Below are 14,985 nucleotides of genomic sequence, written 5' to 3'. Positions count from 1 at the left end.
CATACCAGGGCCAGTTTTCCTTGAAAACAACTAATGTACTAGTATGTCTTTGGACTGTAAAAGGAAACCCACACAAACAGAACATACAAACTCCACACAGATAGTACCCTGGAATTGAAATTGAATCTGGAATTTAACTCGACACCCCAGTGCTGCAAGACAGCCATGCTCACCACTATCCCCCCATGCCATTCTTGTGTTCCATCTTACTTCTTCTAATTCTAACACAATAGTAGATGATACATCATTTTTATTTCTTTAATATTTTTAAAAACATCTACATTATTAGAGGGAATGGAGTTTGTAGTACCATTTATTCTCGCCTTGTAGACATTACACCTCCCCTTTTAGATGGTGACAGTAAGGTTCTGAGTTACTGCCAATTTCTGACAACAGCAGTTTGCCTAATGTTTCACATTGCTGGAAAAATAGCATATTGCTTAAAACAAAAGGGCATAGGATCAAGTCTTTTATTACCAGCGCTATAAATCTCGGTGACCTCATTTAGTGCAAGACTCTGGGAGACTTCTGTGCACATTCTACTACTAATATCTCTCCACTAGATGTCAGTAAAGGCCTATATATTGTTAAAGTTTTGTCAGAAAAATGGATATAGATACAGAGATACTTCATTTACCAAGTGACACAGAGTCCACCAGACATTTGCCTCAGTGCTGCAGACAACACAATGTTTTAATGGAAAACCCTTTTTTAGAGTAAGCGTATCTGACTTATTTGTGTATATGTATTATCAGAACATGTTATCATTTAGGATTTAATTATACTTCATATAGTTAGTGTCAGTTCTCTATGTGTTAGTATTTGAAAGTATGTCTAACTAGCACCAAGGCACCACTTTATCAAGCAAGCTGTCTCATGATGACCTGTGCTCAGTACCTCCGTGACCCCATGGCTCAGAGCCGATGTGGTGGAAACAAGACATCCTTGGAATACAGCTGCTTGTGATACAGTGAGTACTGAATATTTCCATAGCACATTTGCTGTCCAGTACGTAATCCAGAGCTAATTACTGTCACAATATCTGAAATAACATAGTGGTGAACCAAAAAAAAATCAGTTTTAGTTTCCCAAAATGGATTCTCATAGGGTGTAATCTAAAGTTATAGATGTACTGTATATATTCATGAAATGAAATTCAGCACACTTTTTGAGATTTTTTTTATAACCTTTGTCACCCCTTAGTAGTCCTTAGAATTTAAGATTCAATATTACTGTATATACTGCTTTAGACTCATCAAATATATATTTAGAAATCACCTGGGTCGATATCCCATGAAAGTGAACCACTCTTAAGTGCTTCAATGTATCAGGCTGTAGAATTTTCTTTGTGTAAGATAAAACAAAATCCAAAATTATATAATATCTTATATATAGATGCAACATAAAAATCGGGGTTATGAAATGAGAATTTAAGGTCTTTTTCATGTAATTTGCTTAACTGTGTTTTCTAACCTACTGTTTGCTAACAGGAAGGTGTACTTCAAACATGAAGCAGACCAACTGTCTACATTTCCCCTTTTTTCCCATAAAACTGCCCTGTGCATGTGTGGTGACAGACCAGGGAGGCATTTGTATCTGATAAACTGGCCTCAACTGTGAACAGGATTTGAGGTCGTGAATGGGTTTGAGATGGACTTTGTTTGCCTTAACTGCGTCCTGTCGTCTCCTTAAATGCAAAGGAAACAATTAAAAGTTAAAAAATGAACGTCTTGAGACTGTGAAATCAATCAACCTTATGTCTAGTGAAGGAATACAATGCCACCGACACAAAGTTAGAGCTGGTTTCTGCATTAAGGTTTATTGAAAAGTGAAATCTACCCTGTTATCATAGATCCCACTATTTTACACTGTATTCATGTCAGCTGTTGTAGTTTACATGTACTGTGTGTGGAGTCCCTTATGCTATATGCTGAAAATACATAAACCATCCATCTATTTTCTAACTGATTTATCAAATACAGGGACACAGGGGTGCTGGAATCTGTCTCAGCAAGCAACAGGCTATTGGATACAGACATGCACACAGTTACACCAGGGCCAATTTTCCCAGAAGCCAGTTAACTTACCAGTATTTCTTTGAACTTTGGGACAACACACATTAACATGGGAGAACATACAAACTTCACACAGAATTGAACCCACAGCCTCAGCATTGAGAGACAGCAATGCTAACTACTGTGCCACCACGACACCTGTAGAGACTCTATTGATAGTTTATTGTGCATTAAGCAACTTTGCTATGCAGCCTGAGGTGTGCAGTGATATATCCAGATGGGCTGGTTGTTCATTAAGTCTTCAAATTTTCTGTGTTTGCAAGATACTGCTCTGAGCCATTTTGAAGGGGATATGACTACAGAAATCCATTGCAATGCACAGACTCAGATAATTGAATAGTGGTCTGGAAGCACTGCACTAGCTTTTCCTTTTATTACAGTGAAAAGTGAAGTGTGTGTAGCATGTGAATTTAAGTAGCTTTCTTTTTTTGCTAAGATTGAAGTTTTTTTTTTAAACAGCTTTCTTCATGAGTGAATAATCTTGTATTCAATTCAATGTAATTTTCATTATGCTTTTATGCAAAGTCGTTAATCAGTCACATTTATTATTGTGCATGTGCTGTTTGGGTAACATGATTAGTATACAGCATTATCATCTTTAAGGGTTATGCTCTGCCAAGTTTATTTCAAGAAAGTTACATACAGTGTACAGTATCATTCAAATTCAACAATCACATGCAAAATAATCACATTGTGCCATTAAATTCTTCCAGTACCTTTGTAACAAGAGAAGTAGAATTCTTTGTAAGGATGTATAAAGTACATCTCAGTAAGGCATTTTGATTCATATATATTAGATTAATCAATATTTAAAAAAAAAATTACTATCAGTTTCCTCTCCAGCTAAAGAGTTGCTCTGAAGGGTGCAGTGAACATTATTTATAAGTATTTTTCCTCATTAAAACCTGCTTCAGAAGAGTCAATGTAGGTGAAGCCAAGCTGCATTTCTTTTGGTATTTGTGTCCTTAGCTTTGAGTAATTGCTTGCCCTTTTAACTGTAAGATGTCTCACTGTGCAAATGCAGCATATCAGACACTTTTTTATTTATTGTATGCATCTCTTGTTTGCAGAGTCCAGTTGAAGATTTTGTCCACCTGCTTCTCTTTTTTTTTCTCTTTCCTCAGATGGCCCTAACCTAATTTAACTTCCAAAGGAAGGATTTCTCACCACTCAACAAAATAAATCAATTATGATATACTCATCTTGCCTTACACTTTGAAAACAGATCTTCCAGTACAAGAGGCCTTTAATATAGCTCTGTGAATATGCTTTGAGGGTAAATATGGAAATATCGATCAAATAAAAAATAATATTTTCCACATTATGACCAGATATCACCATAATATTTTCACTGTGGGAACAATTATAGAGTGAAATAGTCCCAGCAGGATTTTTGTAGCTCAATCTTTCTAGGAGAAAACACCCATGAACATTCCTTTCCTGTACTCAGATTTTCCTTATTCAGCAATACACTGGATATGTGAAAGACATTGCATTGGATTTTCTTGTGGGTAAAATTATACAAGGCTTTGGAAAGTGCATTGATGCCTGGGCAATGAAAATAAACATTTGTCACTGTTATGGTTCTCTATATGTATATTTCTTTTGGTCATGAAAATGATTAAGTGGGATAATTCAGATATTTTTCAATTAAAAAACAGATCTAAAACTAGGATGCTTTACACATACTGCAAAAATAAAGTCGTGACTCACACTTTGCCAAAGAAAGTGCAATGAATCTCATTCTAGACCCTTTTCACGCCTGTCTGCAAAGTGAGATGAAAGGATATTTTTGTTGCTATTGTCTGTGGACACAAAACCCATGGCAAGGAGAGGAGAGATGCAGTAACAGCTACTGGTTAAGTTCAATGTGATGTAAGCAGAATGGGCAGCAAATTAGGATTAGTCCTTCAGTGACTTTTCATGAAGTCCACCATAAGTAGTTGAACGTGTGGCCTTTTTTTGAACTTTTTTTTTAAGTTCAGCTCTTCTTGACACATATATCCTGATTATTCTATGTGCAAAAAAAATACTTTTTGTTCATGAGGTTTTGATCACAGTAAAATGGGCAAATGGAAAAAAAAGATTCCATTCTATTTTCCCTGTTTTGCACTGTCCAAGGTGCTGAACCCACACATTATTTAAATCTAACTGCTGGTGGCTTGCAAGCCACTTATGAGAAATGCAGCTATAAAATCTTCAAAGGATTTGCACTGTAAGGCCACTTGTCTTATCTCCATTTCTGTATTCATGACTGGCTCCATCTGACTCATTGTAAGCACTGAGACTGAAACTTAACAATGATGTCTCAACTGCTCAGCCCACCTACGTAAACATGAGGACAGAAAACACCCGCTTCATAAATATGACTTGGAGTTTGACCTGGGAAAAGCAATCCTGACTTTACTTTGGGACAAAAAAAGATATTTAAATACACATTGCTTATACTGGCCTGGATAAGCTACATACAGTATGTTCATCTTATCTATTCAAAGCAAAAGCCTTAGGCTGAATATATTAAGAGAAGGAAAATGCTCGAAACTGTAATCATTGTTTTTTATTGGCAAAGTCTTATTACCATCATTTGTTCATAATAGACTATTTTATTACAACTTTTCATATCCCAAAAGTTGCAAGGTTCCTCATTTATTTTATATGTTTCCTTAAGGACATATTTTTGTCTGCTGATGCTGAATGACAGAACGGTTTTGAAATTAACAGTGATTGGCTGTTTGTGAAGCAATTCACAATCAGGACTGACAAGTGCTACAGACAGAAGAAAGAGAGAAGATGAGCAATCCACTTTTACAGTTTAGGCCAGAATTTCCCTGCTGGTAAACTGTGGGCATATCACTGATCTAATTAATTAACTATGAAGAAAGCAGTTTGCCCACAGGGAAAATAAAGACATAGTCTTTAACTTGTGAGCTTATGAGTTTCAAGTATTTCGTAGTATATACGGAACATTAAATGAAGTGAAGAGAGCTCTAACCTGGTTCATTGCAATATTTTTCCCATGAATGCACTTGCCTTATTCAAGTAGCTCACCACAAAAGGCACTTGCAAAATGTATTTCCACTTCATGCTTTCAGTTAATGCATTGCCTGTTTATTCTTTTGAGACTGAGAAATGGAGTGGATTTCTCTTGAAGACTGTTTTCAGACCAAATGTACATCTAAATGCTATTCTAGCTAATAGTGCCCTTAAAACTAGTTATAAAAAGTCCAGCATTGGTCTTCACAAGGTTGTTTGTGATAAATATTTTATTAGGTAAAGATCTGGACAGAAAGGGGGGTTTAATGTTGGAAATAAATCTCAATGTGGGATTTAATGTACAGTCATGGAGAACTTAACTGTTTTGGAGAGCTATTCCTTTCTTTTAATGAGCAGATTAGTATTACAATGTTGTTCTGAGTGGCCATTGATGTTCATGTTTTAAACCTCATACAGACAACTAATTTTCTTCACATGTGTTTTTACACATACAGTAAATGAAAAACATGAACATTGCTTATGGGGGATCTATGAAAATCTTTAATGTATACAGTACATACGTATCAATACATTATTTGAACTGGAACTTTATTGTGCTTCACATAAATTATTTTTACCAAGATAACACTTTGAATCCTATTAGAAAAATAATATGTTAGTTTTCACAATTGTAAGATCCTTGTCTTGTTATATTTTATTAGCAGTACTGCTTTATCTGTTTAATACAAAAGCTAAACTTCAGTGGAAAATAAGTATATAGGAAGAACCTTTCCATTATGTATCTATCTGAGCAGAAATATTACTAAATTATTCTCCAAACCTACCGACAAGATAAAAGTGGTTTGAGACCTTTCTCTTAGAAACTCCTGTGCTGTGTCTGTCATTTGCAATGCTTCTGGGGTCCATTTGCTAAACTGTTTATCTTAAAAAAATGTTGTAATACCTTCTGGGAGTTTGAGCTAGATAAAATAGTTTACACAGCTGTTTTGGATAAAGACTTGTGTAAATAAATGATAAAAAGTGAAACATTGAGTTCAACCACTGTACTGATGGCTTTGTTCAGTTGATGTAACATACTGTATCAGTACTCTTTTGTATTATAGTTCCTATTTACAGGGCTATACTACTTGTGCTTGTGAACAAAATGCACCTTCCTCACAGCCAGATGAAGCAGACAGCACTCAGAAAAGCAATGATCTAGTGTCCCATTTATATTCACCCCATGTCTTTCAGAATCTAGTTACTGGATTAGGTGCTGGGTGATGTTTTTGTATTTAGTTACACGACACGCTTTTCACAATCTTGTGAAACAATGAAAGAATGTGCATTTTTACCGTTTTCTTTTCTATTCGTGTGAGATTGCTTTTTTAACACTTTAATTGATTTTAATTCAATTAGGCCAGTTAAGATAGTATAAAGTATATAACAGCACTGACATTGCTAATGATTGTATTTCATACACTATCAAAATAAAGCCAGTAAAAAATACATATTTGGAAATTAAGGGAAACCTTGATGTGACTCTGTCCAAATTATTTTTTATCTAAAGAGATTTGCTTAACATATTACAAGGTATTGAATTTGTAAATATATCATTCTTTCTTAATTCCTAGACCAAAACAAGACAATTACTCAAGTATTTTAATGAAGGTCTGTATCTGGTGATATCTCTTACAAGGCAACTTCATATGCAACAAATTATTCATTTTATTGATTTAAAGACTGATATACCTGAAGAAAGAAAATTTGTAGAAGTGTAGGTCAGATGGTAAATATCACTATCTCCAGACAATATATAAAATGGAAGACTGACGAGTTTAGAAACATTAAACACACACACACACTGTCAGGGTACCTAAATAGAAACCAACAAACATGTTACTAACTAATTATGACAATGTGAGTAAAACGCCAATGAGAGCAAAACCTCGTAGTTTACAAACATGGGGTAAACATCTGTAATTTGCTTTACTGTAGTAATGAATGAAATCCTGGTTAAAGAAGGAACAGATGGTTTTTGACGAAGTTTTTTTAATGTCCGGAAAAAGATTCCCAGTTGATTCCCAAGCGGAGACCGTGCGCTGAACACTGGTTTACAGAGCTCCTTGTTCCTAATACATCGTTGTAGGCTCTGTCAGGTGTGCTGTTCACAGAAGTATCTGTAAAATCAGTGTGCTGACCGTTCGGTGACACCAGAAACTGGATACTCGCAGTATTGCGAGGCGGATGGAATAGAACGCATTTCATGAAACATTTTTGGAATGTGGTCGTCAAACAATTACAGAAGAGGTTTTTTTTGTTGTTAGTTTGAATCATGTTTAAGTAAACGGAATCATCATTCACAGAACAAGCGAGAGCTAAATACAGTCTATTTGATCTGCAACAAATTTGCTATTATAATATCTAAACGGTCTGGTTTTAAAACATCATTTTAACAGCGAAGCAATGAGGATCTTATTACTCTTTATGTGTCTTACTAGGTATAGTTTATAAATTTTGCTTTTGACCAGTCTTATTTTCATTATACAAAGCAAATCTAGTACGATACCATCTTTGGGGAAAAAAAACATACGTGAGGTTTAATCTCTTTATAACATTGCAGTTCCTTTCTGTTTTAATCTCTACTCGATGTATTGTACATCTTCCTTCTTAATCCATGGATTATTTGTATACTGTAGATGTTTTGCTTTTGGGAAGTTACTTTGTTTCCTTGCCACGCGTACTGTACATATGCACTGTAATGCGAAAATACTCGCACCCTTTTCGCATATTTTCTTAAAGACGGTATTAAAATAAAGTAAACTGCGATGTCATGAAAGAAGATGAAGTATATCAGCCAGATACTAATGAGCGATGACATCACTGAACAGGTTTGAAATATGGCAACGGGGCGGGAGCTCTGCACGTGTTCTGAATAGGGAGGGCAGGTTCACTTTCCCCCTGTCAAACCGCTCGCAGATGGCGAGGAGTGCGGGGTGTGCTACTACGGTTTCAAACATGACCATTACTCAGCTTCCCCTAAGATAGAGCGGATCTCAGAATTAGAGTTGGAGGAAAAGACACCTGACAGTAACGGTCTACACGACCCCGGGACATCAGTCAAAGCATTTCTTATCTCCATTATAGGCTCTAATTTTGTCGTTGCTTGGATGTATTCACTTTGCGACTTTCTCCCCTTTTTTGTGGATTTAGTTTGTTTCGTGGAGGCCGCGCTATAATGACCAGAAGGTGTGCGCTACCTACTTTTATGAAATAAAGAAAGCGCCGATTTCGGACATTAAAGCTCCTGCAGTTCTAGCTTTGCTGCCGCTTACAGAGGCGGTAATCGGGACGCCTGCGGTTCTTGGCCCTTATCCGCGATGGACTGGCAGGGTATGGCGTTACCCCGAAGACCTAAATTGAAATTAATGGCCTGAATAAAAAGTGACTTACTACCGTGACACTTCTGGATGCTAAAGTTGTCTTAGTGCAAATGAGAATGACTTCAATTTGATTAACCCAGGTAAGGTGATGTATAGCATACTTATTTAATTATTGGTTAATCTATTGCTGAATGCCTGCTTTTTTATTTTTCAGAGGTGCGCTTCTGGCTTGGAGGTTCTAGCGTGTAAGCAACATTGATTGGCGATTATGCTTGTTTGGCTGAAAGGATTTGCAGTGTCTGAAACAGCACCTTCAGGCTACCGAATGTGCAATACCGCTTTTGAATTAACATGATTTTAGAAAACTTAAAGAACCACGCTGAATGAGGTTTAATGTTCCATTCTTGTACTACAAGAACGGCAGACTAATTTCACTGAATTGGGCTTCATACAAGATTAAATCGTACCTACAACCCCCTGCTAAAATCGCAGATAATTCACAAACAGTGACTTAAAATTCTAAGAGCTGTCTCTGGTTTTCCAAAAACATCGAAGGGAGGACTGTCTTTTTTCAGTGCACTAACTGCTTAAAATTCCTTCCAACTTGCGGGATTGTATTTGTAAAAGGAATGAAGTAAAGCGGGTTTAAGTTCTCCAGCTGCCGAGAGCCAGACGCACTGTTACTGTAGGATATGTACAGAAGAAAGTAAGAGGAGTGCCTCGGCGAGACACTGGGACATTGATTGTTGCAGGGTTAAACAGACAATCGTTCGGGTTTCGGTACGCCTGAACTTCTATTGAGTGGTCTACAGCCTTGATCCGCTGATGAAGCTGTTCTTTACTTGGTTTTAATCACGTTGTATGGATTGTCATTGAGCAGGAGATCCAACGAATAAAATGCCTTAGAGGTAACACAAAGGTTTCGAGCACAATAGGTATTGAGATAGCCATTGCCCTGGGAGAAACATAATGGATGAGTTGATAACAGCACACTATACTGTACGTTACTTTTTCTTCTCAGCTACACAATATCGCCAACGTTATTTTTAGTAAATCATTTCTGCCAGTTTAACTAATTATTGATAAAGCGATCAGGTGTATTTTAACACGATTTTCTATATCCACCATGCTGGGTCTAGTTCTTACTAAATATCCGCTGTTCGAAAAGTTTGAAATATTGTCTTATTGTCTTTCTCACTCAAAAACAAAATAAAACCAAAGCACACAGCACATAAAACGCAAGCATTCCTGACCATGAACTTATTTCACGCTACGATATAATGGTTTAAAAAGAAGAAAGGGGTATCTTCTGTGTGGAAGGATTTTGCTGACTTAATTCTCATTGACGGGCACAATTTCAGTGTAACAGAACTGTTAATCCTGCAGAGATGACTTTACCACTTTCAAATACTCCAGCAGGACCTCTACCCTTTAACAGGGTGCCTGACGGCTGCAATTTCCCTTTGAGGTTTGCTTTGAATAAAAAAAAAGACTTCCCCAAATACTTGAAACAGCTGCCGCTGGTCTTTTAACAAATTTCACTGCCCTTGTTTCGGTCAGACTGAGATTTAACGCTGATATTAACTGAGACTAGATAGTGCGTGCCAGCGCATATTTTCAAAGAGCTAGGAAATTAGTAGCTGTGAGAGGAAATTCTTTTTTTGCTACATTAGTCATACTTATTTCATGGTACACCGTTCCCCCTCCCCCGGTTGATGAAATATTTTAAACGAATTATCATGAAGACCAATGTATATTTCTGACAATTCTGATAATTCAGATTAAATCTGCCTTTCATTATGCACAATTTAAAGAAGGCTCCAGAGCTAACAGGTCTAAGAATGGGTCATGTTTTTTCATTGGTATTAGTAGCTTTATGCTGGGCTTCTGTGATTAATATGTCAAGGTTACAAGGCAGAACCTTACTGAATTGAAGCACTAGAGTCATGTATCTGTAATGAAAATTTAAAGCCATATTCCTGGAGCTCCTGACAGTCATTTTATTAATACACAAATTGTTATTTGGAATAATGCAGCTGTGACACTGTGTGTAATCTCTGAGTAGTCTGCTTTTCATATCAGAGATAGTGTGCCCTGTCAGGTACAGCGAGGACAAATATTTCCGCCTTCTCCATTTCAAAGCAACTAAAGGAGCTATTAGACATTAAGATTAAACTATTAAACACCCAGAGCACATACTTCACTGAATTCACTTATTTTAAAAAGCCTTTTAATGTCCTTCCTCTAGATATTGCAGTCTTGGATTGCCTTTTTCACAGAGTTGTTGGCTCAGTATATTATTGTGATTATGTGGTGTTCCAGAGCTCATTCTGTATTTTATTTTTTCACAGGCTGTAACTTTCCTCAGTAAGATAGAATGAGCAAGAAATATGTTTATCGTGTGTGGGGAAAATGAAGTTTGTACATTTCAAGGACTCTGATGGCCTTCCCAACAAAACCCGCATTTGTAAAATAAGCAAGAATGCCTTAGACCCCAAATCGACTGCATGAATTAACCCATATGTGCAATGCTCAGTATTATAAAACTAATTTTCACAACAGATTCTATTAGTAGTTTGTACAACATTATGCATGCCTGTGACAGCTTCTCACTTTGGTGAATTTTCTTGGTACATTTACTTATAGACCTTGATGGAGACCAGATGGTGTCGAAGAAATGTTTGCCTCACTTGATTCTCTTGACAAGCATTTCACTCATGAAATTTGGAAAAAAAGATTGGATTTTGCAGCAGTGTTTTTTCCCCACACTGTATCCTGAATAAAATCAAATTTTTATTATTAGCTTTGCCAGCTGGTCATATTGGACAGACTGTGGGTTTTCAAAACAGACTTGTTTATCTCATTTTATTTTTTATGGCTTTGCACACTTTGATGAGTTTATTGTACAACATTAGTGTGTACTTAGTTTTTGTTTTTGAGCAAAGAGCAAAGCTAATCCTTTTTGAGGCCACACCTAATATGATCGAAATGGAAGTTGTGCTTCTCCTCTAAATTTGTTTTTTTGAGTGATTTTTTTGGAAGAATTAGTAAAGGGCTGCTCTAGCACTCCAGAAAGAATATAATTCAGATTCCAGGGTGATATTTTCACGTCAAAAGAAGACTCAAATGCTCGATCATATGTAACCCATAAGTATGGACTGCATAAAAAGGCTGACCTTTTCTGTATTTCTGGAAATGTCACTATAATCGGTCTTCGTGCAAAAATGGCAAACTAATATAAAAACAATCTAAAACCGAACAGAACTTCCCTTTGACATTGAAATGCATCGTAACCCATTTGTCTGAAAGTTGTAGCCGTTTCTCAACAGTAAGAAAAGTGAATTCAGATCTTGAACATTCAGAAAGCACTTGGTCATTAACATCAATGAGAGGGTTAAAGAACTGTTAGTTGTTGGCTGATGGGTTGCAACTGTGGGTAAAGATGTTCAAGAGACGCAGATAAAAATTAATTCACGTATTGACAGCTCTGACACGTCTCAGTGACTTTATAAAATTAACAATTGATCAGTCTTTTTGGGCACTACTCTTTTGCATGCGCCACACGTTCTGTCATTAATATAATTACAGGGTAGAAGGCTTCGAAGATGATCATTAGCAGCAAGAGGCCTAAGATAATCAAGATGTTAATTCATTCCTTGTGTGGGTGTTATGATGGGTCTGGGGGAAAATTCAGTCCACTTTTACCATGATTCATATTGATTGTCACAATCCATAAATAAACACGATTTAACAAGGTTATGGATGGGTGATCTGATAATCCCACTGTATTTGTCAGCAGAAAAGATTTGGGGATTAACCAGGCTTCTTCTGAAACCCACCACTGAAAGAGACATTTATTAAAGTATCAATGAAAACCAACAGAATATAAGATAATGCTTGTTTACTCACAGTTAATCTCCACTTTGCAATTAATGATGCAAATTTATCATTACAAGGGTTTGTGTTTTTCTCTCCATTTGCGTTTGGTTCCTCATCCATTTTTTTTTTCAGATAGGATGAAGAAATTAAATAAAAATTGGCAGGCATTTAGATGAATGATGACTAATAACCATTTTGGGTTCTGATACTGGGTTATTCCAACATGGATTAGACTCTTGGTTTGAAAGGTGTTCTTGTACTGTATATAGCATCCGGTGAACTAATCTCCCTTTCAATGCACACACACACAGAATGTTCCCTAAATTCAAAATAAACGTAATTACACCAAACCACCCTCAGTGAAACAGTGATTTTGATTTTTTTCATGATATGATACCAAGCTGAAGGCAATACTATTATGATGAGTCTTTTCTGATGCACAGCAGTTCTCCATTAAACGGAAAGCGCAGCTGGACTGTTATGAGAAAGCTACCGTATCTGTTTTCAGCATTATTAATAGCATGGCACACAATGGAAATAAGAAGGGTCTGCTTAGCAGCAGGTTTTTGCCTGAATCCATTTCATGGTCAGGCTCAAGGAGGACTTTGAAAAGCAGTGTAAAAAAGTTCAGCGTGTTCCATTCTTTGACCCCAATTACACTCTGCTTTATACTAATTATTTTAATCAGCTCCATGATTTATTGTGCCCAGATTGATCTCTTCTGAAGAGACAGTGAAGTTTCTGGAAACAAAAGAAGTCTTTCAAATTGTTGTTGGGGTTTGGTTTGTACAAATTATCTGCCTTTCATAGGTCTTCTGTATAGTCCCGGGAGGAGACTTGAATGCATCTTACTTGGGATACGTTTTTTGAAAAGCAGGAAATATACAGAATAACACGTACATAAGTTATTGGGTGGCATTTGATTTGTGTTCACTCTTGTAACTGTCAAAGTTTAAATGTATAAATCATAAACATTTTTCCCCTTATGATATATACCTTGGGTTAAAATAAATCAGTACTACAACTTATGTTCCTGGAGAGATTTATACAACATGTAAAGTAACAGTAGTAACTTTATAGTAGTAACAAATTCAGATTATGTCATAATTTATCAGCACAGTGCTTTGTTCCTCTCTTCACAATGTGAGACCTGTTTAGTGATGTTCTTTCCTTAAATCCCACAAATATATTTTGTTGTCAAACTGGATATAGACCAGTTCTAACCAAAACAACAGAAAAAGTTATGTTATGTCTTCAGTTAAAATGGGATGTTTTCAGATTCAAAATGCCTTGGAGATGTTATTATTAAAATAAAAACTCATTAAGTCCTTCATAGCATGTATGGATTTGAACTAAACAGAATTATTTTGTATCATTTTAAGTTATGAAGAAAAAATGTGGAAAGTCATCAGCTTTTTTATTTTTTTAGCTTTGCAGTTGTGAGATCTAGAATTAAGCAGGTGATGTAAGCTTAGGACAAGCCTTCAGACTTATGATTTTACTTTCAGATGTTTTACATTCCAAATTAAAATGCTATACATAATAATTCTGTTTGGAACTGAAGACCTTGTGTAATGGGTACTTATGCACATTCTATAGATGGTATATAGATGGTAATATGGGCATACAGTAGATTTAAAGCACTTTGTCCACTTGTGTCCAGAGCTGTATTAATTAGTTTTGTAGTAAGGAAACCTCAGATCCAATTAGAGGGCTGATCAGTGTTGTATATGGAGAGGACATGCTTTAGTAATTAACAAGACCTCATGAGATGCATAGATTTTTTTTTAATGCTTATCCTCATTGCAATATGTAACAAATGCAGTTGTTATGTTGTGCCACCAGGGACCACTGTCTACAACAGTTAAACTAAAATAACTTATAGGATAGTTGTGCAGCATTCAAGAATGGTCTTGACCATTAAACTGACTTCCTGACTTTGATCTCTGCTGATGAAAATCTATTGCGGAGGTCATTGTGAAATCCTGGATATTTTCATCATGTATTTGTTAGATTACAAAGTAAGTCTTAAAGTTTCAAACCTGATAATATTTGTATCAGATCTAGGATCTAAAAATGGTGTGCATGTATATGATTTCCTGTTAGTTCTAATTTTTTTCCTGAATTTTCTTGACCCTTTAGAGCTATTTGAAGAGTACTTAAAGCAACTGTGGATATTGGTCTTTCTCCATGATATTGGCATTGACTCTAAAAATGGAGACCTTTGCCAAGTGGAAAAAAAGGTTTTATCAATTGGTAATGTGCTATGACTATTAAGCCTACTAACAACCACATAAACACAGTGAGCTGAAGAGTGGCTTTTTGTTGCTATAGGTAGTTGTGGTTTGGAATGGGGGCACATTAATTTTGTATTTTCCTTTATCGATTTTATAGCTTTAAAAATAACAATCACGATTTGCATTACTGTAGTACATCTCATGTCCTGTAGAATCAAAAACTTGGGCCCAAACCTCTCAGCGTAAGCCCCTTTAAAACATTTGTAAAAGCATAGATGCAGTGTGGGGCAGCAGTTAAAGTTCTAGGTTTGTACCTGGAAAGTTGGGGGTTCACATCCCGGCTGAGATGCTGCTGTTGTACCTTTTAAAAAAAAATACGTCACCTGAATTGTTCGTGTAAAACAACAGCTGTATAAGTCGGTGCAAATCTAAGTTGCA

The sequence above is a fragment of the Atractosteus spatula genome, chromosome 5, assembly GCF_055471065.1.
Source record: "Atractosteus spatula isolate fAtrSpa1 chromosome 5, fAtrSpa1.hap1, whole genome shotgun sequence".
NCBI lineage: Eukaryota > Metazoa > Chordata > Actinopteri > Semionotiformes > Lepisosteidae > Atractosteus > Atractosteus spatula.
Note: the sequence above shows the minus strand (reverse complement) of the source record.